The sequence below is a fragment of the Hyla sarda genome, chromosome 8, assembly GCF_029499605.1.
Source record: "Hyla sarda isolate aHylSar1 chromosome 8, aHylSar1.hap1, whole genome shotgun sequence".
Taxonomy (NCBI): Eukaryota; Metazoa; Chordata; class Amphibia; order Anura; family Hylidae; genus Hyla; species Hyla sarda.
In genome coordinates, this window is record NC_079196.1 from 201,626,062 (window position 1) to 201,637,381 (window position 11,320).

Genomic DNA, 11,320 nt, shown 5'->3' on the forward strand with positions numbered 1-11,320 from the left:
CCTCGATCTGTGAGGACTGACTACGGACACCCCAAAGGCTGAACCCAATGGTTGTAGAATATTTGGGCAGCAGTCTTTGTGGTAAGGTCTTTGACAGGGACGACCACCACCCACTTAGAGTAATGGTCCACCATGGTCAGGGCATATGTATAGCCAGATCGAGTGGGTGACAGCTTCACATGGTCCAAGGCAACCAACTGGTTAGGTCTCTCAGTGTGAATGGGATGTAGAGGTGCTCTCGCATCCTTGTGAAGGTTCTTGGTAACATTGCAGACAGTGCATTCGGCACACCACTTTTCAATATCTCCACTCATTCCCACCCAATAAAACCTTCGTCTGATGGTGGCTTCAGTCTTGTGAACTCCAAAGTGTCCTGACTGGTCGTAGTAGGCATTAAGGACCATGGCCGCGTCCCTTCGGGGGAACTAGAATTTGATGCAGACGCTCTCCCGAAACTGGATCCAAGGAGTTTCTGTACAGCAATCCCTTGTGGATGAACAGGCAATTTCGTGGTCGCCACAATCGTTTCAATTCAAAGTCTCCCTGTGACTTGCGCAGACGGGTTGGCACCCTCTTCTGGAGTAGGTAGTCTAGGAGGTCCCCCATGGTTCGGCTCTCATCCTGGAGAGCCTTCCAGGTATACAGGTCCTCCAGAATTTTGGGAGGCCCAGGCTCTTCTCCCTCCTGGATAGCCTGAGTATTCTGGCTCACGAATCTTTGATAGAAGGGCGGCATCTCCACGTCTTCCCACATGTCTTCTACGGGCGGTTCTTCGCAAGAGCCATACGGGATAGTACATCAGCATTGACGTTGCTTTTACCACTCCTATACTTGATATGGAAGTCATAGTTAGCCAGTTTGGAGGCCCAACGCTGTTCAATGGCTCCCAATTTTGCAGTATTCAGGTGTGCCAACGGATTGTTGTCGGTATAGACTGTAAAGGGAGTGGCTGCCAGATAGTCCTTGAACTTCTCGGTGACTGCCCAGACCAAGGCAAGGAGCTCTAATTTGAAAGAACTGTAGTTTGCATCATTCTTCTCGGCTCACTTGGATGACCCCACCGACCTGGTCTCTGGGAGTGTCTTCATCTCCAATCGCAACTGAGTCCACCAGGGTTCTGGATGGCCCTTGTCGGCCCCCTGGGCAGTCTGAGTGGTCCCTTGTCGAACTACTTTCGGCTTTAACACTACATCCTGGGAGTCCAGGTGATATAGCTGAGCCACAGGAGTATACTTTGGTAGCCTGGTAGCGACATCTCATAGGTTAACCACTCGAACCAGAACTCTTCCATTCTTCACAGTCACAAGACTCCTAGCTGCACGTACTAGAGGGTAGTCATCTAGTTGAATGGGCTCTAATAACGCCTGATAATCTTGATTCTTCACCCCTGGTCGGGCACGGCACCAAATAATAGTCTGTGTCTGTGGTTGCAGGGTTACAGTCCGTATATCTTGTATTCTCACACGACAGATCTCCCCTTGGCGGTTAATGAACTTCTGCTCCGCTTGAAGGGTTCTTAGATGGTGTTGCGCGACTGGCCGGCCTGAGGGTGACATGTGAGGGAGAGATGCATGCAATGAACGGACAACCTCCTCAAAACAGTGTCTCCTGATGTTCATTCCTAAAATAAATTCGGCTGCATGCTGATCACTAACATAAGTGACAATAACACCCTGTCCTTGAAGAACATGCCTCCTGACCTGCACTGTGGGCTCCCAGTAGCCATGTCTGGGTACTGGTTTCCCATTCCCCGCGACCACCCTAAAATCTACATCATCGGGTTCACATAATCTTTCATGCGCCCAATATTTAGAAAACACCCCTTGAGGAATTGTGGACACTTGAGACCCGGTATCTATCAAGGCCTCTAGCTGGACCCCCTCTACTACAATTTTCACATAAGGGCAAGGGGCAACATACATCGAGAAACCTGTCTTAGTACTGGTTAATTCTGGATCTTCAGTAGTTACTCCTGGGGTGCGGTCCTCGACCCCAGGGGATGCCCGTTTAAGGCCCAGCATTGACTCTTCCAGTGTCCAGTCTTATTGCAAAAACTACAAATAGGCCGCTGAGTCCCAGGTGGTCTCACAGGGGGAGCATTGGGTGGATTAACAGGATGAGGGGCAGGCTTTTTAGGTGTAAGCGTATCAGGCCTAGAGGACTCAGACCTTCCCACCATCTCCTTGAAAGCTTTAGTCAAATGTTCTATGTCCTGCCGTACATTCTGCAGGTCGGCAGTCCAGGAACTAGTGGGAGTAAGTGCAGGAATAGGTTGTGGAGGGGGTATTGGTTGTACCGAGGCTCCCAGGGCCTCAGCAGAAGGGGCACTAATTTCCTCTGCTTGGGGCCCTGACTCAAACCTTGATAGCTAGTCTCTTAGAGGCTGGGAAAGGCATATCAGGATTCTGCACCTCCAGCATCCTAAGTTGGGCTTTATCTCATTTATTCTGTGCCCCATCTATCAACTGGTCCATCAGCACTTTGTTACCCTGCTCGGGCGTAATGCCATCTAACTTTTGCACTAAAGCATTCTGTAATGCCACAGCATAGGCCCGAAGAGTCTCACATGGCTTCTGACGTCACTCATATAGTCTTAGACGTACCTCAGAGGGGGAATGAGACTCGAACACTTGGTAAAGCCCCTCAAAGATTTTCTCCACTATAGCCTTGTCGGCTGCTGGCCAAGTGCGGACCTCCTCCAGTGCAGGCCCCCGCAGCTGTCCTGTAAATAACTGCACCTGCTGGTTAGGAGGAAAAAAACAAAAAACTAAAAGACTTTGTATCTTCTCTTTGAAGTCCCTCAACGTAAAGGGATCCCCATTGTAGTTGGGAAGAACTGGTTTCCCCAGAAAGACAGGTGTGGCAACTGGAGCTCCTGAGATGAATGGAGAAGCTGGAAATGAATCAGCTTGATCTTGTCTTGCTTGTTGTGGTGGCCCCGCTGATGAGACCACAGGAGCACCACCATCTTGCTGGGCAGGTGGTGGAGGTGGAGCAGGTCCCGGAGGTGGCATTGGTGCTGTAGGGTCTGACATCTTGGTTTAAAGTGCTGGCCCTTTAAATGAATCTTGAGAATGTAGCACTCCTTAGGTAGCGCAGCTGTTCTCTAATCCAGAACTTGAGATCAGTGATCGGTGATCGAATTTGAGAGCGGTAACCTGGAACTGGAGTGCGTTGAGCTGAAACTTAAGTGCGATGATCGGCAGCTGGAATGAGCTGAACGATCTGGCACCTTATAGCTTTACAATGCGCTGCTCTATAAGAATTTTCGCCTGCCGCAGCACTCTGCATTTTTTCGCCACTCTAGCTGCGCCTTTCTGCAGGTCTTCTAGTTGCGGCTCCACCAAAATGGCCACCGCAGCTCCGGAGACCTCGGTGGGCGGAGTCTCAGGATCGCGCGCGGGAAGGCCCTGCCCTGACTTTAACCCCTTCCAATAAGGCTTGCAACTTTGCTGTCTTTTTCGCCTCCCCCCTTACTTTTCGTGCGCACTTCTTGCATACTGTACCATAAGCACAGTCCCGTACTCTTGAATGTGATTCACAGTACATAAATAAAGTCTTTTACATAGGGGGAGTACTCTGTAAATGGTGGCAACAGCTGTGGGCACACACCCATATCCTGTTCGTAAGACACCAAAAAGCTATGTGGTAAGCTTGTGGGGGGTGTAGGGTATATGGGGTGTAGCTGTGCAGTGATGAAAGGGTTCTGGTTTAACCCTTAACTGTTGTGACGCCAGGGTGCGGGCTCCTCTGTATATGTTGGTCCTATCGTCACCTGTCCCAAGAGCGATAGGAAGGAATAATAAATGATTGTCCACAACCGGAGGTTTCAGAAAACTGTCGGAACTTTTACTGCAGGTTTTATGCAGAATTAAACAGTCTTTGTACAATAAGTCAACAATTAATCTATCAGGATCCTGACAGTTGGTTGGGACCTTGTGAGTTTTAAGCTCAGGAGATTTATATGCGCTGTTCCGCTGGATATAGGGGATTGAGTTTAGGTCCAGCAGTCACGCAAACTTTAGCAGGGAGTTGTATTGTAACTCACGATTTGGTAAGTTGTGGTATTATCAGGCTTCGGCCTGGTGGCTTCAGTCTTGTGAACTCCAAAGTGTCCTGACTGGTCGTAGTAGGTATTAAGGACCATGGCCGCGTCCCTTCGGGGGAACTAGAATTTGATGCAGACGCTCTCCCGAAACTGGATCCAAGGAGTTTCTGTACAGCAATCCCTTGTGGATGAACAGGCAATTTCGTGGTCGCCACAATCGTTTCAATTCAAAGTCTCCCTGTGACTTGCGCAGACGGGTTGGCACCCTCTTCTGGAGTAGGTAGTCTAGGAGGTCCCCCATGGTTCGGCTCTCATCCTGGAGAGCCTTCCAGGTATACAGGTCCTCCAGAATTTTGGGAGGCCCAGGCTCTTCTCCCTCCTGGATAGCCTGAGTATTCTGGCTCACGAATCTTTGATAGAAGGGCGGCATCTCCACGTCTTCCCACATGTCTTCTACGGGCGGTTCTTCGCAGGAGCCATACGGGATAGTACATCAGCATTGACGTTGCTTTTACCACTCCTATACTTGATATGGAAGTCATAGTTAGCCAGTCTGGAGGCCCAACGCTGTTCAATGGCTCCCAATTTTGCAGTATTCAGGTGTGCCAACGGATTGTTGTCGGTATAGACTGTAAAGGGAGTGGCTGCCAGATAGTCCTTGAACTTCTCGGTGACTGCCCAGACCAAGGCAAGGAGCTCTAATTTGAAAGAACTGTAGTTTGCATCATTCTTCTCGGCTCCTCGCAGGTGTCTGCTTGCATAGGCGATCACTCTCTCTTTACCCTCTTGCACTTGGGATAGGGTAGCTCCCAGGTCTTCGAAGCTGGCATCGGTGTACACCCTAAAGGGCTGACCATAGTCAGCATATGCCAGGATGGGAGGTTCAATGAGAAGACACTTTAGAGTGCGGAATGCTGTCTCTTGTTCTTCCGCCCATTGTATCGGGAGTCTTCCATTGTAATTCTCTTTCGCGGTACCCCGCAGAAGGGCGGTAAAGGGTCCAGCAATCTGGGCGAAACGAGGGATGAAACACCTGTAGTAGCCAGCGAACCCCAGGAAACTTCTCATGTCTCGCACCGTGCGAGGCGTGGGCCAGTTCTTCACAACTCTCATTTTTTCAGGGTCGGGCTGCACACCCTCGGCACTGACAACATGTCCCAGATAGTGAACTTGTGGTTTCGTGGCACTTAGATGGCTTGACCTTTAGTCCATGCTGTATGAGAACTTGGAAGACTTCCTTCAAATGGTCCAAATGCTCTTGGTAAGTCCTGGAATAGACAATGACATCGTCTAGATACAGAAGTACACTTTGGAAGTTGAGGTGTCCAAGGCATCGTTCCATCAAGTGTTGGAAAGGGGCAGGTGCGTTGCACAGTCCAAAGGGCATGCTCTTGAATTCGAAGAGCCCCATTGGGGTCACAAACGCTGTCTTCTCACGATCTTCCTCTGCCATCGGCACCTGCCAGTATCCACTGGTCAGGTCTAGGGTGGAAAAGTAGGCAGCTGAGCCCAAAGCAGTCAACGATTACTGGGAAGGGCGGCGATAGGCCGGAGAATTACCTCAGCATACTAGCCCTCAGCCTGGCGTCATGAACTATAGGGTTAACATTAACCCCTCATATACCGATACAACATCCCCACTACTATACACCCCCCAAGGGCTACCACATGTGTGTGTATGCCAGGAGTTGTAGTCCCTGTTATGTGTGTGTATGCTAGTGTTACCCATCCAGGGAATGCTGGGAGTTGTAGTCCCTGTTATGAGTGTATGCCAGGAGTTGTAGTCCCTGTTATGTGTGTGTAAGCTAGTGTTTCCCAACCAGGGAATGCTGGGAGTTGTAGTCCCTGTTATGTGTGTGTATGCTAGTGTTTCCCAACCAGGGAATGCTTGGAGTTGTAGTCCCTGTTATGTGTGTGTATGCCAGGAGTTGTAGTCCCTGTTATGTGTGTGTATGCTAGTGTTTCCCAACCAGGGAATGCTGGGAGTTGTAGTCCCTGTTATACCAGGGACTACAACTCCTGGCATACACACACATAACAGGGACTACAACTCCCAGCATTCCCTGTTTGGGATACATTAGCATACACATATAATATGGACTACAACTCATGGCATTCCCTGGATGGGTAACACTAGCATACACACATAACAGGGACTACAACTCCTGGGATACACACACATAACAGGGACTACAACTCCTGGCATACACACACAAAACAGGGACTACAACTCCTGGCATACACACACATAACATGGACTACAACTCCTGGCATACACACACATAACAGGGATACAACTCCTGGCATACACACACATAACAGGGAATACAACTCCCAGCATTCCCTTGTTAGGAAACACTAGCATACACACACATGTGTGTGTGTATGCCAGGAGTTGTAGTCCCTGGTATGTGTGTGTATGCTAGTGTTTCCCAACAAGGGAATGCTGGGAGTTGTAGTCCCTGTTATGTGTGTGTATGCTAGGAGTTGTAGTACCTGTTATGTGTGTGTGTATGCTAATGTTTCCCAACCAGGGAATGCTGGGAGTTGTAGTCCCTGATATAATAGGGACTACAACTCCCAGCATTCCCTGGTTGGGAAACACTACATACACACACACATAACAGGGACTACAACTCCCAGCATTCCCTGGTTGGGAAACACTAGCATACACACACATAACAGGACTACAACTCCCGGTTTACACACACATAACAGGGACTACAAGTCCTGGGATACACATAACAGGGACTACAACTCCTGGCATACACACACATAACAGGGACTACAACTCCTGGCATACACACACATAACAGGGACTACAACTCCTGGCATACACACACATAACAGGGACTACAAACCCCCCCCCCCCCCCACAGAAATAATCTCCAGTTAGAGATTTATTCCCAGTCCCTGCAGTGTATGAATCCCGTGCACAGTGGACACAGACAGAGCTCAGGCAGAGGATATAAGGAACACTGCTCTGGCTTCTTTCTCCCCGTGCAGATCTGCGTCCTCCTGAGCTCAGCCCAGCCCGAGCTCAGGGAGGCAGGGAAGGGAGATGAGGGAGGGGGCGTGTACTCTCTCCCCGTGCAGACCTGTGTCCTCCCGAGCTCAGGATAGGGAGATGAGGGAGGGGGCGTGTACTCTCTCCCCGTGCAGACCTGTGTCCTCCCGAGCTCAGGATGGGGAGATGAGGGAGGGGGCGTTTACCTTCTCTCCCCTTGCTCTGCCCTCCCACAGCTCTAGCTTCTTAAATCTTCGGAGAGCTGGGGGAGGAGCAGACGCAAGTCTGCACGGGAGCGCAAGTATGCCCCTCACACCAGCTATGTAGTGAGTGCGCAGGTGCATACGGAAGACTGTGATTGACCAGGGGCGTTTGCACAGCACAGCGAATCGCGGCTGTGCAAACGAATATGCCATGAATATGTAAACTGTGGGAGTGACCCACAGGAGGCTAGGGGGGCCAGCAGAGAGCGGGGAGGATGATTACAAAGGTGACGTTTCGTTACCATAATGGCCGCGGCAAGCAGAATGAATAGGGGAGGAAATTCATCATTGAGAAACCTAGGCTGTACTTCCGGATTTCGGAAACTCGAGGATGCCTGCATATTACTGAGTGGAGGTAATTAACAATGTTATATAATTTAGGATTCTTTTTTAAATGGTCCAAAAAACTTTAGCTCCGGAGTACTCCTTTAACCTCTTCAGGACACAGGGCGTATGCATACGCCCTGCATCCTGAGTCCTTAAGGATGTAGGGCGTACAGGTACGCCCATGGGAATTCCGGTCCCCGCTGCTAGCTGGTCGGGGACCAGACCAGGATGCCTGCTGAAATCTTTCAGCAGGCATCTCAGCACATCGCCCAGGGGGGTCCTGACACCCCCCCTCCCCATCTGCGGCAATTCCGGGTCATATGGGTCTCCGGTGACCCGGTGACCTAGAAAATAACGGGGATCGGGTGTGTCCCACTAAAGGGATAGGAGTGAGGTGGCAGGGGTGCCACCCCTCCTATACCTGCTATTGGTCGTTCAGAAGCGACCGACCAATAGCAGATCGGGGGCGGAGGGGTTATTGTTCGGTTCCCCCGTTCTGCCCACCCACGGTAATCTGGGCAGAACGGGAGAACTGTCCTGTGACAGGGGCAGCGGCGGTGGAGGTCCCTTACCGATGATCGGCGGCGGCGGACGGGGATGGCGTGCGGCTCCCTGGTACAGACTACGGAAGCTGGTGAGTAGTCGCCTAGCAGTTTGCAACAGCTGGAGGCTCCGTTTAGGAAACACTGCCGTATGAGATGTTTTTCATTTTTATTCGGGGGGGGGGGGGGGGCAGGGATGTGTAAGGGGGCGTATATGTAGTGTTTAACTTTTTATTATTTCTTAGTGTAGTGTAGTGTTTTTAGGGTACATTCACGTGGGCGGAGGTTCATAGTGACTTTTCCGCTGGGAGTTTGAGCTGTGGCAGGAAATTTGCTGCAGCTCAAAATTGTAGAAGGAAACCCACTGTAAACCCGCCCGTGTGAATGTACCCTGTACAAAACTACAACTCCCAGAATGCACTGAAAGACCGTACATGCTGGCAATTGTAGTTTTGCAACAGCTGTAGGCACACTGGTGGGGAACCACTGAGTTAAGAAACAGACTGTAGCTCAGTGATTCCAACCCGTGCACCTCCAGCTGTTGCAAAACTACAACTCCCAGCATGTGTAGTCTGTCAGTGCATTCTTGAAGTTGTAGTTTTGCAAAAGCTGGAGGCACACGGGTTGGAATCAATGAGTTAGGAAACAGACACAACCAGTGTGCCTACAGCTGTTGCAACACTACAATTCCCAGCATGCCCAGACAGTCAGGGATGCTAGGCGTGTAGTTCTTAAATATCTGGCCCTTCAGATGTTGCAGAACTACAACTCCCAGCACGCCTGGACAGTCTGGGAATTGCAGGAGTTGTAGTCATGCAACAAGTGGGGAAAAACTGTTTAGAGACTGCTAAGTAGTGGTCTCCAAACTGTAGCCCTCTAGATGTTGCAAAACTACAACTCCAAGCATGCCCAGACTGTCCAGGCATGCTGGGAGTTGTAGTTATTCAACATTTGAAGGGCCAGATATTGCAGAACTACACACCCAGCATTCCTGACTGTCTGGGCATGCTGGGAATTGTAGTTTTGCAACATCAGGAGGGCTACAGTTTGGAGGCCACCATATAGTGGTCTCCAAACTGTGGCCCTCCAGATGTTACAAAACTACAACTCTCAGTATGCCCAGACAGCCTTTGGCTGTCTGGGCATGCTGGGAGTTGTAGTTTTGCAACTTTTAGAAAGCCACAGTGAAGATCCCTTACCGGCTATCTTCACTGCAGCCTCTTCCACCGCCACACTTTCCGGATGCAGTCCTCCTGCTGACGCCAATGCCGCCGCTCCTCCATGATGCCGCTGCCGGTACGGGTAAGCCGGCCATGCTACCCCCCTCGCCGCCCATGTCCCCCCCCCCCCCCCCCGCTCTGCCCAGACTTCGATCGGTGGGCAGAGCAGGGGAAATTAACTCTAACCCCCCCCCGCCCACAACTGCTGTTGGTGGTCGTACTGACCGACCAATGGCAGGGAATAGGAGGAGGTGGCAGCACTGCCACCTCGCTCCTATCCTTCAGAGACAGCTCCGATCACTGTTATTTTCTGGGCGATGGGGTCAACAGTGACCTGATTGGCCCGGATCACCGCAAATCGCCGTTCTAAATTGACATGGGAGGGTCTCAGGACCCCCTAGGCATTGCCACGTGATGCCTGCTGATAGATATCAGCAGTCATCCTGGTCCGATCACCGCCTTAAGTTCCGGGACGGGAGGGAGTATCTATACGCCCTCTGTCCCCAACAGGTTAATGCTGGGACACCCCGCAATCCACTGTTCAGGGCCCGACTCTCGCCACTCTACTTACCAGTTCCTGAAGCGTTCCAGCCCTCACCTTCGGAGACCAGCAGGAGTGTCAGACCACTCAGCCAATCACCAATCAATAAAGGAGAGGTTACATTCACGCTACAGAATTTTGGCTGCATGAATCTAATGTTAGTGTAAATGGTTTTTCAAGTGACCCATTCACACTGCTAAGAAATTACGGAGCCCAGACACGCCAAAGAATGAACATTTCAACCCTTACACAACCATAATACCTCAATATGTGCAGTAGTAGATATAGAGAAATAACTAGTTATGTATATGTACCTCATTTTAATGTCCATATGGAAACAGGTTATTGTGATGGACCTGCACCCGACTAAACATACTCACAACTATTTTTTTCAGGACCAAATATATTACCCATGTTGTTTGAAAATGAGGGCACACAACTCTCCTTGGTACTAACTGGAAGAAGTGGTGCAAATGAGCTATCCATTTGGAAGCTCAAAAGAGGTTCTACAGCAGCTGGGTTGTGTATCATAAGGGATAATAGCCCCATGGCCTGTATATAATACACTGCCTTATACTTTTTAATTAGTCATGCAAGATCATGAAAAACCTTTTGTAACTTTAAATATTCTTATTTTTTCAATATGCCTTCATTTTTGTATTAGTTATTGCTTACAATTCAGTCTCCTATACAGGGAAGGAAACATAACATATGAGCAGTTGGATGAGGTCCCAGGTGACATGGAGTAGCACATATGCGGATTTACCTGTGTGGTGTCTATAAATGTAAATTATATATAGGAAATATACTGAGGGTCAGCTTTTGCTTTGAGGACAGGCACTTCCATTAATAATTATAGGGGACCGATGTCAATGTCCTGTATTATAGAGGTTTCAGCAGGGATATTGGTTATCAATCCAAAACTACATGACATGTGTATCAAATATCTATCTAGCATATCAGCTGTATAATGGAGAACTGGCCGTTGGTCAGTTGGTCTGCATACTGGTGATCTGGCCTATGATTGGTCGGTCTGGATACAAGTGAGCTGGCCTGTGATTGGTCGGTTCCTGGCACCTGCACGGAATCTTTTTCTGTTGACCTGACGACCAACCATCACTCACTCGATCGACAGTTGGAGCATCCACAGCATCTCGCACATCAGAGCAGCCTTTGACAGATATTTGAGCCTTACAGGTGTGTTATTTGTACCTCTTGTTGTGTGTCTAAGTGTCTGTGAGTATTATTTCTTGTTGTGTGTCGGGGTGCGTGCTTTGATTTCAGGTTATACCTCACTTTACGGATCATCTAGTGGCAAGCCCTACTCTAAATCATTGTAACCTTCATTAATATCATCACATATTTCTGTTCA

At 49.7% G+C, this 11,320-nt stretch overlaps 1 protein-coding gene across 2 annotated transcripts in view; it reads right to left on the minus strand.

The window, feature by feature from the left end:
• IFT140 (intraflagellar transport 140) overlaps nt 1-10,932 on the minus strand; it is a 128,202-nt gene extending 117,270 nt beyond the window's left edge. For both annotated transcript variants that reach the window (XM_056533603.1, XM_056533601.1), the window contains exon 1: nt 10,715-10,932. The gene's annotated coding sequence lies outside the window, so the exon portion shown is untranslated. The remainder of the gene's footprint in view (nt 1-10,714) is intronic.
• Between the last annotated feature and the right edge of the window lie 388 nt (nt 10,933-11,320).